The sequence below is a fragment of the Hyperolius riggenbachi genome, chromosome 2 (assembly GCF_040937935.1).
Source record: "Hyperolius riggenbachi isolate aHypRig1 chromosome 2, aHypRig1.pri, whole genome shotgun sequence".
Lineage (NCBI taxonomy): Eukaryota > Metazoa > Chordata > Amphibia > Anura > Hyperoliidae > Hyperolius > Hyperolius riggenbachi.
This window is the reverse complement of record NC_090647.1, coordinates 154,792,084-154,801,937: the sequence shown is the minus strand read 5'-3', so window position 1 is coordinate 154,801,937 and position 9,854 is coordinate 154,792,084. Positions and strand designations below refer to the sequence as shown.

The 9,854-nt window shown below is 60.5% G+C and overlaps 21 non-coding genes and 28 pseudogenes across 21 annotated transcripts; all 49 read right to left on the bottom strand.

The window, feature by feature from the left end:
• Positions 1 to 66: 66 nt before the first annotated feature.
• On the bottom strand, positions 67 to 185 carry LOC137555638 (5S ribosomal RNA). Its single transcript, XR_011028313.1, has one exon. It is a non-coding gene; the product is annotated as a 5S ribosomal RNA (ribosomal RNA).
• An 82-nt stretch (positions 186 to 267) lies between these two features.
• On the bottom strand, positions 268 to 386 carry LOC137557962 (5S ribosomal RNA; annotated as a pseudogene).
• An 83-nt stretch (positions 387 to 469) lies between these two features.
• Positions 470 to 588, bottom strand: LOC137559165 (5S ribosomal RNA; annotated as a pseudogene).
• Positions 589 to 671: 83 nt separating this feature from the next.
• On the bottom strand, positions 672 to 790 carry LOC137555636 (5S ribosomal RNA). Its single transcript, XR_011028311.1, has one exon. It is a non-coding gene; the product is annotated as a 5S ribosomal RNA (ribosomal RNA).
• An 83-nt stretch (positions 791 to 873) lies between these two features.
• Positions 874 to 992, bottom strand: LOC137557747 (5S ribosomal RNA; annotated as a pseudogene).
• An 83-nt stretch (positions 993 to 1,075) lies between these two features.
• On the bottom strand, positions 1,076 to 1,194 carry LOC137551456 (5S ribosomal RNA; annotated as a pseudogene).
• Positions 1,195 to 1,277: 83 nt separating this feature from the next.
• Positions 1,278 to 1,396, bottom strand: LOC137555635 (5S ribosomal RNA). The gene has a single exon (XR_011028310.1). It is a non-coding gene; the product is annotated as a 5S ribosomal RNA (ribosomal RNA).
• An 83-nt stretch (positions 1,397 to 1,479) lies between these two features.
• On the bottom strand, positions 1,480 to 1,598 carry LOC137548136 (5S ribosomal RNA; annotated as a pseudogene).
• Positions 1,599 to 1,681: 83 nt separating this feature from the next.
• LOC137558208 (5S ribosomal RNA) lies at positions 1,682 to 1,800 on the bottom strand (annotated as a pseudogene).
• An 83-nt stretch (positions 1,801 to 1,883) lies between these two features.
• LOC137555634 (5S ribosomal RNA) lies at positions 1,884 to 2,002 on the bottom strand. The gene has a single exon (XR_011028309.1). It is a non-coding gene; the product is annotated as a 5S ribosomal RNA (ribosomal RNA).
• An 83-nt stretch (positions 2,003 to 2,085) lies between these two features.
• Positions 2,086 to 2,204, bottom strand: LOC137558669 (5S ribosomal RNA; annotated as a pseudogene).
• An 82-nt stretch (positions 2,205 to 2,286) lies between these two features.
• LOC137555633 (5S ribosomal RNA) lies at positions 2,287 to 2,405 on the bottom strand. The gene has a single exon (XR_011028308.1). It is a non-coding gene; the product is annotated as a 5S ribosomal RNA (ribosomal RNA).
• A 64-nt stretch (positions 2,406 to 2,469) lies between these two features.
• Positions 2,470 to 2,588, bottom strand: LOC137558472 (5S ribosomal RNA; annotated as a pseudogene).
• Positions 2,589 to 2,671: 83 nt separating this feature from the next.
• On the bottom strand, positions 2,672 to 2,790 carry LOC137558129 (5S ribosomal RNA; annotated as a pseudogene).
• Positions 2,791 to 2,873: 83 nt separating this feature from the next.
• Positions 2,874 to 2,992, bottom strand: LOC137555632 (5S ribosomal RNA). Its single transcript, XR_011028307.1, has one exon. It is a non-coding gene; the product is annotated as a 5S ribosomal RNA (ribosomal RNA).
• Positions 2,993 to 3,075: 83 nt separating this feature from the next.
• Positions 3,076 to 3,194, bottom strand: LOC137554638 (5S ribosomal RNA). Its single transcript, XR_011027387.1, has one exon. It is a non-coding gene; the product is annotated as a 5S ribosomal RNA (ribosomal RNA).
• An 83-nt stretch (positions 3,195 to 3,277) lies between these two features.
• LOC137550572 (5S ribosomal RNA) lies at positions 3,278 to 3,396 on the bottom strand (annotated as a pseudogene).
• Positions 3,397 to 3,479: 83 nt separating this feature from the next.
• LOC137557126 (5S ribosomal RNA) lies at positions 3,480 to 3,598 on the bottom strand (annotated as a pseudogene).
• An 83-nt stretch (positions 3,599 to 3,681) lies between these two features.
• LOC137549628 (5S ribosomal RNA) lies at positions 3,682 to 3,800 on the bottom strand (annotated as a pseudogene).
• An 83-nt stretch (positions 3,801 to 3,883) lies between these two features.
• LOC137557390 (5S ribosomal RNA) lies at positions 3,884 to 4,002 on the bottom strand (annotated as a pseudogene).
• Positions 4,003 to 4,085: 83 nt separating this feature from the next.
• Positions 4,086 to 4,204, bottom strand: LOC137555630 (5S ribosomal RNA). Its single transcript, XR_011028305.1, has one exon. It is a non-coding gene; the product is annotated as a 5S ribosomal RNA (ribosomal RNA).
• Positions 4,205 to 4,287: 83 nt separating this feature from the next.
• On the bottom strand, positions 4,288 to 4,406 carry LOC137557388 (5S ribosomal RNA; annotated as a pseudogene).
• Positions 4,407 to 4,490: 84 nt separating this feature from the next.
• Positions 4,491 to 4,609, bottom strand: LOC137555629 (5S ribosomal RNA). The gene has a single exon (XR_011028304.1). It is a non-coding gene; the product is annotated as a 5S ribosomal RNA (ribosomal RNA).
• An 83-nt stretch (positions 4,610 to 4,692) lies between these two features.
• Positions 4,693 to 4,811, bottom strand: LOC137555627 (5S ribosomal RNA). Its single transcript, XR_011028303.1, has one exon. It is a non-coding gene; the product is annotated as a 5S ribosomal RNA (ribosomal RNA).
• An 83-nt stretch (positions 4,812 to 4,894) lies between these two features.
• Positions 4,895 to 5,013, bottom strand: LOC137557745 (5S ribosomal RNA; annotated as a pseudogene).
• An 83-nt stretch (positions 5,014 to 5,096) lies between these two features.
• LOC137549108 (5S ribosomal RNA) lies at positions 5,097 to 5,215 on the bottom strand (annotated as a pseudogene).
• An 83-nt stretch (positions 5,216 to 5,298) lies between these two features.
• Positions 5,299 to 5,417, bottom strand: LOC137555626 (5S ribosomal RNA). The gene has a single exon (XR_011028302.1). It is a non-coding gene; the product is annotated as a 5S ribosomal RNA (ribosomal RNA).
• Positions 5,418 to 5,500: 83 nt separating this feature from the next.
• On the bottom strand, positions 5,501 to 5,619 carry LOC137558553 (5S ribosomal RNA; annotated as a pseudogene).
• Positions 5,620 to 5,702: 83 nt separating this feature from the next.
• On the bottom strand, positions 5,703 to 5,821 carry LOC137558207 (5S ribosomal RNA; annotated as a pseudogene).
• An 83-nt stretch (positions 5,822 to 5,904) lies between these two features.
• Positions 5,905 to 6,023, bottom strand: LOC137555625 (5S ribosomal RNA). The gene has a single exon (XR_011028301.1). It is a non-coding gene; the product is annotated as a 5S ribosomal RNA (ribosomal RNA).
• Positions 6,024 to 6,106: 83 nt separating this feature from the next.
• Positions 6,107 to 6,225, bottom strand: LOC137555623 (5S ribosomal RNA). Its single transcript, XR_011028299.1, has one exon. It is a non-coding gene; the product is annotated as a 5S ribosomal RNA (ribosomal RNA).
• Positions 6,226 to 6,287: 62 nt separating this feature from the next.
• LOC137555622 (5S ribosomal RNA) lies at positions 6,288 to 6,406 on the bottom strand. Its single transcript, XR_011028297.1, has one exon. It is a non-coding gene; the product is annotated as a 5S ribosomal RNA (ribosomal RNA).
• Positions 6,407 to 6,489: 83 nt separating this feature from the next.
• On the bottom strand, positions 6,490 to 6,608 carry LOC137559376 (5S ribosomal RNA; annotated as a pseudogene).
• Positions 6,609 to 6,692: 84 nt separating this feature from the next.
• On the bottom strand, positions 6,693 to 6,811 carry LOC137555621 (5S ribosomal RNA). Its single transcript, XR_011028296.1, has one exon. It is a non-coding gene; the product is annotated as a 5S ribosomal RNA (ribosomal RNA).
• An 84-nt stretch (positions 6,812 to 6,895) lies between these two features.
• On the bottom strand, positions 6,896 to 7,014 carry LOC137557125 (5S ribosomal RNA; annotated as a pseudogene).
• An 83-nt stretch (positions 7,015 to 7,097) lies between these two features.
• Positions 7,098 to 7,216, bottom strand: LOC137555620 (5S ribosomal RNA). The gene has a single exon (XR_011028295.1). It is a non-coding gene; the product is annotated as a 5S ribosomal RNA (ribosomal RNA).
• An 83-nt stretch (positions 7,217 to 7,299) lies between these two features.
• Positions 7,300 to 7,418, bottom strand: LOC137559342 (5S ribosomal RNA; annotated as a pseudogene).
• Positions 7,419 to 7,501: 83 nt separating this feature from the next.
• Positions 7,502 to 7,620, bottom strand: LOC137555619 (5S ribosomal RNA). Its single transcript, XR_011028294.1, has one exon. It is a non-coding gene; the product is annotated as a 5S ribosomal RNA (ribosomal RNA).
• Positions 7,621 to 7,703: 83 nt separating this feature from the next.
• On the bottom strand, positions 7,704 to 7,822 carry LOC137558167 (5S ribosomal RNA; annotated as a pseudogene).
• An 84-nt stretch (positions 7,823 to 7,906) lies between these two features.
• LOC137547737 (5S ribosomal RNA) lies at positions 7,907 to 8,025 on the bottom strand (annotated as a pseudogene).
• Positions 8,026 to 8,108: 83 nt separating this feature from the next.
• On the bottom strand, positions 8,109 to 8,227 carry LOC137559485 (5S ribosomal RNA; annotated as a pseudogene).
• Positions 8,228 to 8,290: 63 nt separating this feature from the next.
• LOC137555618 (5S ribosomal RNA) lies at positions 8,291 to 8,409 on the bottom strand. The gene has a single exon (XR_011028293.1). It is a non-coding gene; the product is annotated as a 5S ribosomal RNA (ribosomal RNA).
• An 84-nt stretch (positions 8,410 to 8,493) lies between these two features.
• On the bottom strand, positions 8,494 to 8,612 carry LOC137548526 (5S ribosomal RNA; annotated as a pseudogene).
• Positions 8,613 to 8,695: 83 nt separating this feature from the next.
• Positions 8,696 to 8,814, bottom strand: LOC137555616 (5S ribosomal RNA). Its single transcript, XR_011028292.1, has one exon. It is a non-coding gene; the product is annotated as a 5S ribosomal RNA (ribosomal RNA).
• Positions 8,815 to 8,897: 83 nt separating this feature from the next.
• LOC137555615 (5S ribosomal RNA) lies at positions 8,898 to 9,016 on the bottom strand. The gene has a single exon (XR_011028291.1). It is a non-coding gene; the product is annotated as a 5S ribosomal RNA (ribosomal RNA).
• An 83-nt stretch (positions 9,017 to 9,099) lies between these two features.
• LOC137559363 (5S ribosomal RNA) lies at positions 9,100 to 9,218 on the bottom strand (annotated as a pseudogene).
• An 83-nt stretch (positions 9,219 to 9,301) lies between these two features.
• On the bottom strand, positions 9,302 to 9,420 carry LOC137548163 (5S ribosomal RNA; annotated as a pseudogene).
• An 83-nt stretch (positions 9,421 to 9,503) lies between these two features.
• Positions 9,504 to 9,622, bottom strand: LOC137557387 (5S ribosomal RNA; annotated as a pseudogene).
• Positions 9,623 to 9,705: 83 nt separating this feature from the next.
• Positions 9,706 to 9,824, bottom strand: LOC137555614 (5S ribosomal RNA). The gene has a single exon (XR_011028290.1). It is a non-coding gene; the product is annotated as a 5S ribosomal RNA (ribosomal RNA).
• Between the last annotated feature and the right edge of the window lie 30 nt (positions 9,825 to 9,854).

Genomic DNA, 9,854 nt, shown 5'->3' with positions numbered 1-9,854 from the left:
TTCGGCGCCTTGAAGGTGAGGCTTCCCACGCGTGCTCATAGCCATTGGGCCTCAAACCCAAAAAAACGCCTGCAGCACCTGGGGTTCACAGCCGGTCTCCCATGCAGCTACTAACCAGGCCTGAAGCCGCTTAGCTTCCGCGATCTGACGAGAGCGGGCGCTTTCGGCTTAGTGTGGCCGCAGGCAAACTCCAAGGCGCCGTTTCGGCGCCTTGAAGGTGAGGCTTCCCACGCGTGCTCATAGCCATTGGGCCTCAAACCCAAAAAACGCCTGCAGTACCTGGGGTTCACAGCCGGTCTCCCATGCAGCTACTAACCAGGCCTGAAGCCGCTTAGCTTCCGCGATCTGACGAGAGCGGGCGCTTTCGGCTTAGTGTGGCCGCAGGCAAACTCCAAGGCGCCGTTTCGGCGCCTTGAAGGTGAGGCTTCCCACGCGTGCTCATAGCCATTGGGCCTCAAACCCAAAAAAACGCCTGCAGCACCTGGGGTTCACAGCCGGTCTCCCATGCAGCTACTAACCAGGCCTGAAGCCGCTTAGCTTCCGCGATCCTACGAGAGCGGGCGCTTTCGGCTTAGTGTGGCCGCAGGCAAACTCCAAGGCGCCGTTTCGGCGCCTTGAAGGTGAGGCTTCCCACGCGTGCTCATAGCCATTGGGCCTCAAACCCAAAAAAACGCCTGCAGCACCTGGGGTTCACAGCCGGTCTCCCATGCAGCTACTAACCAGGCCTGAAGCCGCTTAGCTTCCGCGATCTGACGAGAGCGGGCGCTTTCGGCTTAGTGTGGCCGCAGGCAAACTCCAAGGCGCCGTTTCGGCGCCTTGAAGGTGAGGCTTCCCACGCGTGCTCATAGCCATTGGGCCTCAAACCCAAAAAAACGCCTGCAGCACCTGGGGTTCACAGCCGGTCTCCCATGCAGCTACTAAACAGGCCTGAAGCCGCTTAGCTTCCGCGATCTGACGAGAGCGGGCGCTTTCGGCTTAGTGTGGCCGCAGGCAAACTCCAAGGCGCCGTTTCGGCGCCTTGAAGGTGAGGCTTCCCACGCGTGCTCATAGCCATTGGGCCTCAAACCCAAAAAAACGCCTCCAGCACCTGGGGTTCACAGCCGGTCTCCCATGCAGCTACTAACCAGGCCTGAAGCCGCTTAGCTTCCACGATCTGACGAGAGCGGGCGCTTTCGGCTTAGTGTGGCCGCAGGCAAACTCCAAGGCGCCGTTTCGGCGCCTTGAAGGTGAGGCTTCCCACGCGTGCTCATAGCCATTGGGCCTCAAACCCAAAAAAACGCCTGCAGCACCTGGGGTTCACAGCCGGTCTCCCATGCAGCTACTAACCAGGCCTGAAGCCGCTTAGCTTCCGCGATCTGACGAGAGCGGGCGCTTTCGGCTTAGTGTGGCCGCAGGCAAACTCCAAGGCGCCGTTTCGGCGCCTTGAAGGTGAGGCTTCCCACGCGTGCTCATAGCCATTGGGCCTCAAACCCAAAAAAACACCTGCAGCACCTGGGGTTCACAGCCGGTCTCCCATGCAGCTACTAACCAGGCCTGAAGCCGCTTAGCTTCCGCGATCTGACGAGAGCGGGCGCTTTCGGTTTAGTGTGGCCGCAGGCAAACCCCAAGGCGCCGTTTCGGCGCCTTGAAGGTGAGGCTTCCCACGCGTGCTCATAGCCATTGGGCCTCAAACCCAAAAAAACGCCTGCAGCACCTGGGGTTCACAGCCGGTCTCCCATGCAGCTACTAACCAGGCCTGAAGCCGCTTAGCTTCCGCGATCTGACGAAAGCGGGCGCTTTCGGCTTAGTGTGGCCGCAGGCAAACTCCAAGGCGCCGTTTCGGCGCCTTGAAGGTGAGGCTTCCCACGCGTGCTCATAGCCATTGGGCCTCAAACCCAAAAAAACGCCTGCAGCACCTGGGGTTCACAGCCGGTCTCCCATGCAGCTACTAACCAGGCCTGAAGCCGCTTAGCTTCCGCGATCTGACGAGAGCGGGCGCTTTCGGCTTAGTGTGGCCGCAGGCAAAATCCAAGGCGCCGTTTTGGCGCCTTGAAGGTGAGGCTTCCCACGCGTGCTCATAGCCATTGGGCCTCAAACCCAAAAAAACGCCTGCAGCACCTGGGGTTCACAGCCGGTCTCCCATGCAGCTACTAACCAGGCCTGAAGCCGCTTAGCTTCCACGATCTGACGAGAGCGGGCGCTTTCGGCTTAGTGTGGCCGCAGGCAAACTCCAAGGCGCCGTTTCGGCGCCTTGAAGGTGAGGCTTCCCACGCGTGCTCATAGCCATTGGGCCTCAAACCCAAAAAACGCCTGCAGCACCTGGGGTTCACAGCCGGTCTCCCATGCAGCTACTAACCAGGCCTGAAGCCGCTTAGCTTCCGCGATCTGACGAGAGCGGGCGCTTTCGGCTTAGTGTGGCCGCAGGCAAACTCCTTGAAGGTGAGGCTTCCCACGCGTGCTCATAGCCATTGGGCCTCAAACCCAAAAAAATGCCTGCAGCACCTGGGGTTCACAGCCGGTCTCCCATGCAGCTACTAACCAGGCCTGAAGCCGCTTAGCTTCCGCGATCTGACGAGAGCGGGCGCTTTCGGCTTAGTGTGGCCGCAGGGAAACTCCAAGGCGCCGTTTCGGCGCCTTGAAGGTGAGGCTTCCCACGCGTGCTCATAGCCATTGGGCCTCAAACCCAAAAAAACGCCTGCAGCACCTGGGGTTCACAGCCGGTCTCCCATGCAGCTACTAACCAGGCCTGAAGCCGCTTAGCTTCCGCGATCTGACGAGAGCGGGGGCTTTCGGCTTAGTGTGGCCACAGGCAAACTCCAAGGCGCCGTTTCGGCGCCTTGAAGGTGAGGCTTCCCACGCGTGCTCATAGCCATTGGGCCTCAAACCCAAAAAAACGCCTGCAGCACCTGGGGTTCACAGCCGGTCTCCCATGCAGCTACTAACCAGGCCTGAAGCCGCTTAGCTTCCGCGATCTGACGAGAGCGGGCGCTTTCGGCTTAGTGTGGCCGCAGGCAAACTCCAAGGCGCCGTTCCGGCGCCTTGAAGGTGAGGCTTCCCACGCGTGCTCATAGCCATTGGGCCTCAAACCCAAAAAAACGCCTGCAGCACCTGGGGTTCACAGCCGGTCTCCCATGCAGCTACTAACCAGGCCTGAAGCCGCTTAGCTTCCGCGATCTGATGAGAGCGGGCGCTTTCGGCTTAGTGTGGCCGCAGGCAAACTCCAAGGCGCCGTTCCGGCGCCTTGAAGGTGAGGCTTCCCACGCGTGCTCATAGCCATTGGGCCTCAAACCCAAAAAAACGCCTGCAGCACCTGGGGTTCACCGCCGGTCTCCCATGCAGCTACTAACCAGGCCTGAAGCCGCTTAGCTTCTGCGATCTGACGAGAGCGGGGGCTTTCGGCTTAGTGTGGCCGCAGGCAAACTCCAAGGCGCCGTTTCGGCGCCTTGAAGGTGAGGCTTCCCACGCGTGCTCATAGCCATTGGGCCTCAAACCCAAAAAAACGCCTGCAGCACCTGGGGTTCACAGCCGGTCTCCCATGCAGCTACTAACCAGGCCTGAAGCCGCTTAGCTTCCGCGATCTGACGAGAGCGGGCGCTTTCAGCTTAGTGTGGCCGCAGGCAAACTCCAAGGCGCCGTTTCGGCGCCTTGAAGGTGAGGCTTACCACGCGTGCTCATAGCCATTGGGCCTCAAACCCAAAAAAACGCCTGCAGCACCTGGGGTTCACAGCCGGTCTCCCATGCAGCTACTAACCAGGCCTGAAGCCGCTTAGCTTCCGCAATCTGACGAGAGCGGTCGCTTTCGGCTTAGTGTGGCCGCAGGCAAACTCCAAGGCGCCGTTTCGGCGCCTTGAAGGTGAGGCTTCCCACGCGTGCTCATAGCCATTGGGCCTCAAACCCAAAAAAACACCTGCAGCACCTGGGGTTCACAGCCGGTCTCCCATGCAGCTACTAACCAGGCCTGAAGCCGCTTAGCTTCCGCGATCTGACGAGAGCGGGCGCTTTCGGCTTAGTGTGGCCGCAGGCAAACTCCAAGGCGCCGTTTCGGCGCCTTGAAGGTGAGGCTTCCCACGCGTGCTCATAGCCATTGGGCCTCAAACCCAAAAAAACGCCTGCAGCACCTGGGGTTCACAGCCGGTCTCCCATGCAGCTACTAACCAGGCCTGAAGCCGCTTAGCTTCCGCGATCTGACGAGAGCGGGCGCTTTCGGCTTAGTGTGGCCGCAGGCAAACTCCAAGGCGCCGTTTCGGCGCCTTGAAGGTGAGGCTTCCCACGCGTGCTCATAGCCATTGGGCCTCAAACCCAAAAAAACACCTGCAGCACCTGGGGTTCACAGCCGGTCTCCCATGCAGCTACTAACCAGGCCTGAAGCCGCTTAGCTTCCGCGATCTGACGAGAGCGGGCGCTTTCGGCTTAGTGTGGCCGCAGGCAAACTCCAAGGCGCCGTTTCGGCGCCTTGAAGGTGAGGCTTCCCACGCGTGCTCATAGCCATTGGGCCTCAAACCCAAAAAAAACGCCTGCAGCACCTGGGGTTCACAGCCGGTCTCCCATGCAGCTACTAACCAGGCCTGAAGCCGCTTAGCTTCCGCGATCTGACGAGAGCGGGCGCTTTCGGCTTAGTGTGGCCGCAGGCAAACTCCAAGGCGGCGTTTCGGCGCCTTGAAGGTGAGGCTTCCCACGCGTGCTCATAGCCATTGGGCCTCAAACCCAAAAAAACGCCTGCAGCACCTGGGGTTCACAGCCGGTCTCCCATGCAGCTACTAACCAGGCCTGAAGCCGCTTAGCTTCCGCGATCTGACGAGAGCGGGCGCTTTCGGCTTAGTGTGGCCGCAGGCAAACTCCAAGGCGCCGTTTCGGCGCCTTGAAGGTGAGGCTTCCCACGCGTGCTCATAGCCATTGGGCCTCAAACCCAAAAAAACGCCTGCAGCACCTGGGGTTCACAGCCGGTCTCCCATGCAGCTACTAAACAGGCCTGAAGCCGCTTAGCTTCCGCGATCTGACGAGAGCGGGCGCTTTCGGCTTAGTGTGGCCGCAGGCAAACTCCAAGGCGCCGTTTCGGCGCCTTGAAGGTGAGGCTTCCCACGCGTGCTCATAGCCATTGGGCCTCAAACCCAAAAAAACGCCTGCAGCACCTGGGGTTCACAGCCGGTCTCCCATGCAGCTACTAACCAGGCCTGAAGCCGCTTAGCTTCCACGATCTGACGAGAGCGGGCGCTTTCGGCTTAGTGTGGCCGCATGCAAACTCCAAGGCGCCGTTTCGGCGCCTTGAAGGTGAGGCTTCCCACGCGTGCTCATAGCCATTGGGCCTCAAACCCAAAAAAACGCCTGCAGCACCTGGGGTTCACAGCCGGTCTCCCATGCAGCTACTAACCAGGCCTGAAGCCGCTTAGCTTCCGCGATCTGACGAGAGCGGGCGCTTTCGGCTTAGTGTGGCCGCAGGCAAACTCCAAGGCGCCGTTTCGGCGCCTTGAAGGTGAGGCTTCCCACGCGTGCTCATAGCCATTGGGCCTCAAACCCAAAAAAACGCCTGCAGCACCTGGGGTTCACAGCCGGTCTCCCATGCAGCTACTAACCAGGCCTGAAGCCGCTTAGCTTCCGCGATCTGACGAGAGCGGGCGCTTTCGGTTTAGTGTGGCCGCAGGCAAACCCCAAGGCGCCGTTTCGGCGCCTTGAAGGTGAGGCTTCCCACGCGTGCTCATAGCCATTGGGCCTCAAACCCAAAAAAACGCCTGCAGCACCTGGGGTTCACAGCCGGTCTCCCATGCAGCTACTAACCAGGCCTGAAGCCGCTTAGCTTCCGCGATCTGACGAAAGCGGGCGCTTTCGGCTTAGTGTGGCCGCAGGCAAACTCCAAGGCGCCGTTTCGGCGCCTTGAAGGTGAGGCCTCCCACGCGTGCTCATAGCCATTGGGCCTCAAACCCAAAAAAACGCCTGCAGCACCTGGGGTTCACAGCCGGTCTCCCATGCAGCTACTAACCAGGCCTGAAGCCGCTTAGCTTCCGCGATCTGACGAGAGCGGGCGCTTTCGGCTTAGTGTGGCCGCAGGCAAACTCCAAGGCGCCGTTTCGGCGCCTTGAAGGTGAGGCTTCCCACGCGTGCTCATAGCCATTGGGCCTCAAACCCAAAAAAACGCCTGCAGCACCTGGGGTTCACAGCCGGTCTCCCATGCAGCTACTAACCAGGCCTGAAGCCGCTTAGCTTCCGCGATCTGACGAGAGCGGGCGCTTTCGGCTTAGTGTGGCCGCAGGCAAACTTTGAAGGTGAGGCTGCCCACGCGTGCTCATAGCCATTGGGCCTCAAACCCAAAAAAACGCCTGCAGCACCTGGGGTTCACAGCCGGTCTCCCATGCAGCTACTAACCAGGCCTGAAGCCGCTTAGCTTCCGCGATCTGACGAGAGCGGGCGCTTTCGGCTTAGTGTGGCCGCAGGCAAACTCCAAGGCGCCGTTTCGGCGCCTTGAAGGTGAGGCTTCCCACGCGTGCTCATAGCCATTGGGCCTCAAACCCAAAAAACCGCCTGCAGCACCTGGGGTTCACAGCCGGTCTCCCATGCAGCTACTAAACAGGCCTGAAGCCGCTTAGCTTCCGCGATCTGACGAGAGCGGGCGCTTTCAGCTTAGTGTGGCCGCAGGCAAACTCCAAGGCGCCGTTTCGGCGCCTTGAAGGTGAGGCTTCCCACGCGTGCTCATAGCCATTGGGCCTCAAACCCAAAAAAAACGCCTGCAGCACCTGGGGTTCACAGCCGGTCTCCCATGCAGCTACTAACCAGGCCTGAAGCCGCTTAGCTTCCGCGATCTGACGAGAGCGGGCGCTTTCGGCTTAGTGTGGCCGCAGGCAAACTCCAAGGCGCCGTTTCGGCGCCTTGAAGGTGAGGCTTCCCACGCGTGCTCATAGCCATTGGGCCTCAAACCCAAAAAAAACGCCTGCAGCACCTGGGGTTCACAGCCGGTCTCCCATGCAGCTACTAACCAGGCCTGAAGCCGCTTAGCTTCCGCGATCTGACGAGAGCGGGCGCTTTCAGCTTAGTGTGGCCGCAGGCAAACTCCAAGGCGCCGTTTCGGCGCCTTGAAGGTGAGGCTTCCCACGCGTGCTCATAGCCATTGGGCCTCAAACCCAAAAAAACGCCTGCAGCACCTGGGGTTCACAGCCGGTCTCCCATGCAGCTACTAACCAGGCCTGAAGCCGCTTAGCTTCCGCGATCTGACGAGAGCGGGCGCTTTCGGCTTAGTGTGGCCGCAGGCAAACTCCAAGGCGCCGTTTCGGCGCCTTGAAGGTGAGGCTTCCCACGCGTGCTCATAGCCATTGGGCCTCAAACCCAAAAAAACACCTGCAGCACCTGGGGTTCACAGCCGGTCTCCCATGCAGCTACTAACCAGGCCTGAAGCCGCTTAGCTTCCGCGATCTGACGAGAGCGGGCACTTTCGGCTTAGTGTGGCCGCAGGCATACTCTAAGGCGCCGTTTCGGCGCCTTGAAGGTGAGGCTTCCCACGCGTGCTCATAGCCATTGGGCCTCAAACCCAAAAAAACGCCTGCAGCACCTGGGGTTCACAGCCGGTCTCCCATGCAGCTACTAACCAGGCCTGAAGCCGCTTAGCTTCCGCGATCTGACGAGAGCGGGCGCTTTCGGCTTAGTGTGGCCGCAGGCAAACTCCAAGGCGCCGTTCCGGCGCCTTGAAGGTGAGGCTTCCCACGCGTGCTCATAGCCATTGGGCCTCAAACCCAAAAAAACGCCTGCAGCACCTGGGGTTCACAGCCGGTCTCCCATGCAGCTACTAACCAGGCCTGAAGCCGCTTAGCTTCCGCGATCTGACGAGAGCGGGCGCTTTCGGCTTAGTGTGGCCGCAGGTAAACTCCAAGGCGCCGTTTCGGCGCCTTGAAGGTGAGGCTTCCCACGCGTGCTCATAGCCATTGGGCCTCAAACCCAAAAAAAACGCCTGCAGCACCTGGGGTTCACAGCCAGTCTCCCATGCAGCTACTAACCAGGCCTGAAGCCGCTTAGCTTCCGCGCTCTGACGAGAGCGGGCGCTTTCGGCTTAGTGTGGCCGCAGGCAAACTCCAACGCGCCGTTTCGGCGCCTTGAAGGTGAGGCTTCCCACGCGTGCTCATAGCCATTGGGCCTCAAACCCAAAAAAACGCCTGCAGCACCTGGGGTTCACAGCCGGTCTCCCATGCAGCTACTAACCAGGCCTGAAGCCGCTTAGCTTCCGCGATCTGACGAGAGCGGGCGCTTTCGGCTTAGTGTGGACGCAGGCAAACTTTGAAGGTGAGGCTGCCCACGCGTGCTCATAGCCATTGGGCCTCAAACCCAAAAAAAACGCCTGCAGCACCTGGGGTTCACAGCCGGTCTCCCATGCAGCTACTAACCAGGCCTGAAGCCGCTTAGCTTCCGCGATCTGACGAGAGCGGGCGCTTTCGGCTTAGTGTGGCCGCAGGCAAACTCCAAGGCGCCGTTTCGGCGCCTTGAAAGTGAGGCTTCCCACGCGTGCTCATAGCCATTGGGCCTCAAACCCAAAAAAAACGCCTGCAGCACCTGGGGTTCACAGCCGGTCTCCCATGCAGCTACTAACCAGGCCTGAAGCCACTTAGCTTCCGCGATCTGACGAGAGCGGGCGCTTTCGACTTAGTGTGGCCACAGGCAAACTCCAAGGCGCCGTTCCGGCGCCTTGAAGGTGAGGCTTCCCACGCGTGCTCATAGCCATTGGGCCTCAAACCCAAAAAAACGCCTGCAGCACCTGGGGTTCACAGCCGGTCTCCCATGCAGCTACTAACCAGGCCTGAAGCCGCTTAGCTTCCGCGATCTGACGAGAGCGGGCGCTTTCGGCTTAGTGTGGCCGCAGGCAAGCTCCAAGGCGCCGTTTCGGCGCCTTGAAGGTGAGGCTTCCCACGCGTGCTCATAGCCATTGGGCCTCAAACCCAAAAAAACGCCTGCAGCACCTGGGGTTCACAGCCGGTCTCCCATGCAGCTACTAACCAGGCCTGAAGCCGCTTAGCTTCCGCGATCTGACGAGAGCGGGCGCTTTCGGCTTAGTGTGGCCGCAGGCAAACTCCAAGGCGCCGTTTCGGCGCCTTGAAGGTGAGGCTTCCCACGCGTGCTCATAGCCATTGGGCCTCAAACCCAAAAAAACGCCTGCAGCACCTGGGGTTCACAGCCGGTCTCCCATGCAGCTACTAACCAGGCCTGAAGCCGCTTAGCTTCCGCGATCTGACGAGAGCGGGCGCTTTCGGCTTTGTGTGGCCGCAGGCAAACTCCAAGGCGCCGTTTCGGCGCCTTGAAGGTGAGGCTTCCCACGCGTGCTCATAGCCATTGGGCCTCAAACCCAAAAAAACGCCTGAAGCACCTGGGGTTCACAGCCGGTCTCCCATGCAGCTACTAACCAGGCCTGAAGCCGCTTAGCTTCCGCGATCTGACGAGAGCGGGCGCTTTCGGCTTAGTGTGGCCGCAGGCAAACTCCAAGGCGCCGTTTCGGCGCCTTGAAGGTGAGGCTTCCCACGCGTGCTCATAGCCATTGGGCCTCAAACCCAAAAAAACACCTGCAGCACCTGGGGTTCACAGCCGGTCTCCCATGCAGCTACTAACCAGGCCTGAAGCCGCTTAGCTTCCGCGATCTGACGAGAGCGGGCGCTTTCGGCTTAGTGTGGCCGCAGGCAAACTCCAAGGCGCCGTTTCGGCGCCTTGAAGGTGAGGCTTCCCACGCGTGCTCATAGCCATTGGGCCTCAAACCCAAAAAAACGCCTGCAGCACCTGGGGTTCACAGCCGGTCTCCCATGCAGCTACTAACCAGGCCTGAAGCCGCTTAGCTTCCGCGATCTGACGAGAGCGGGCGCTTTCGGCTTAGTGTGGCCGCAGGCAAACTCCAAGGCGCCGTTCCGGCGCCTTGA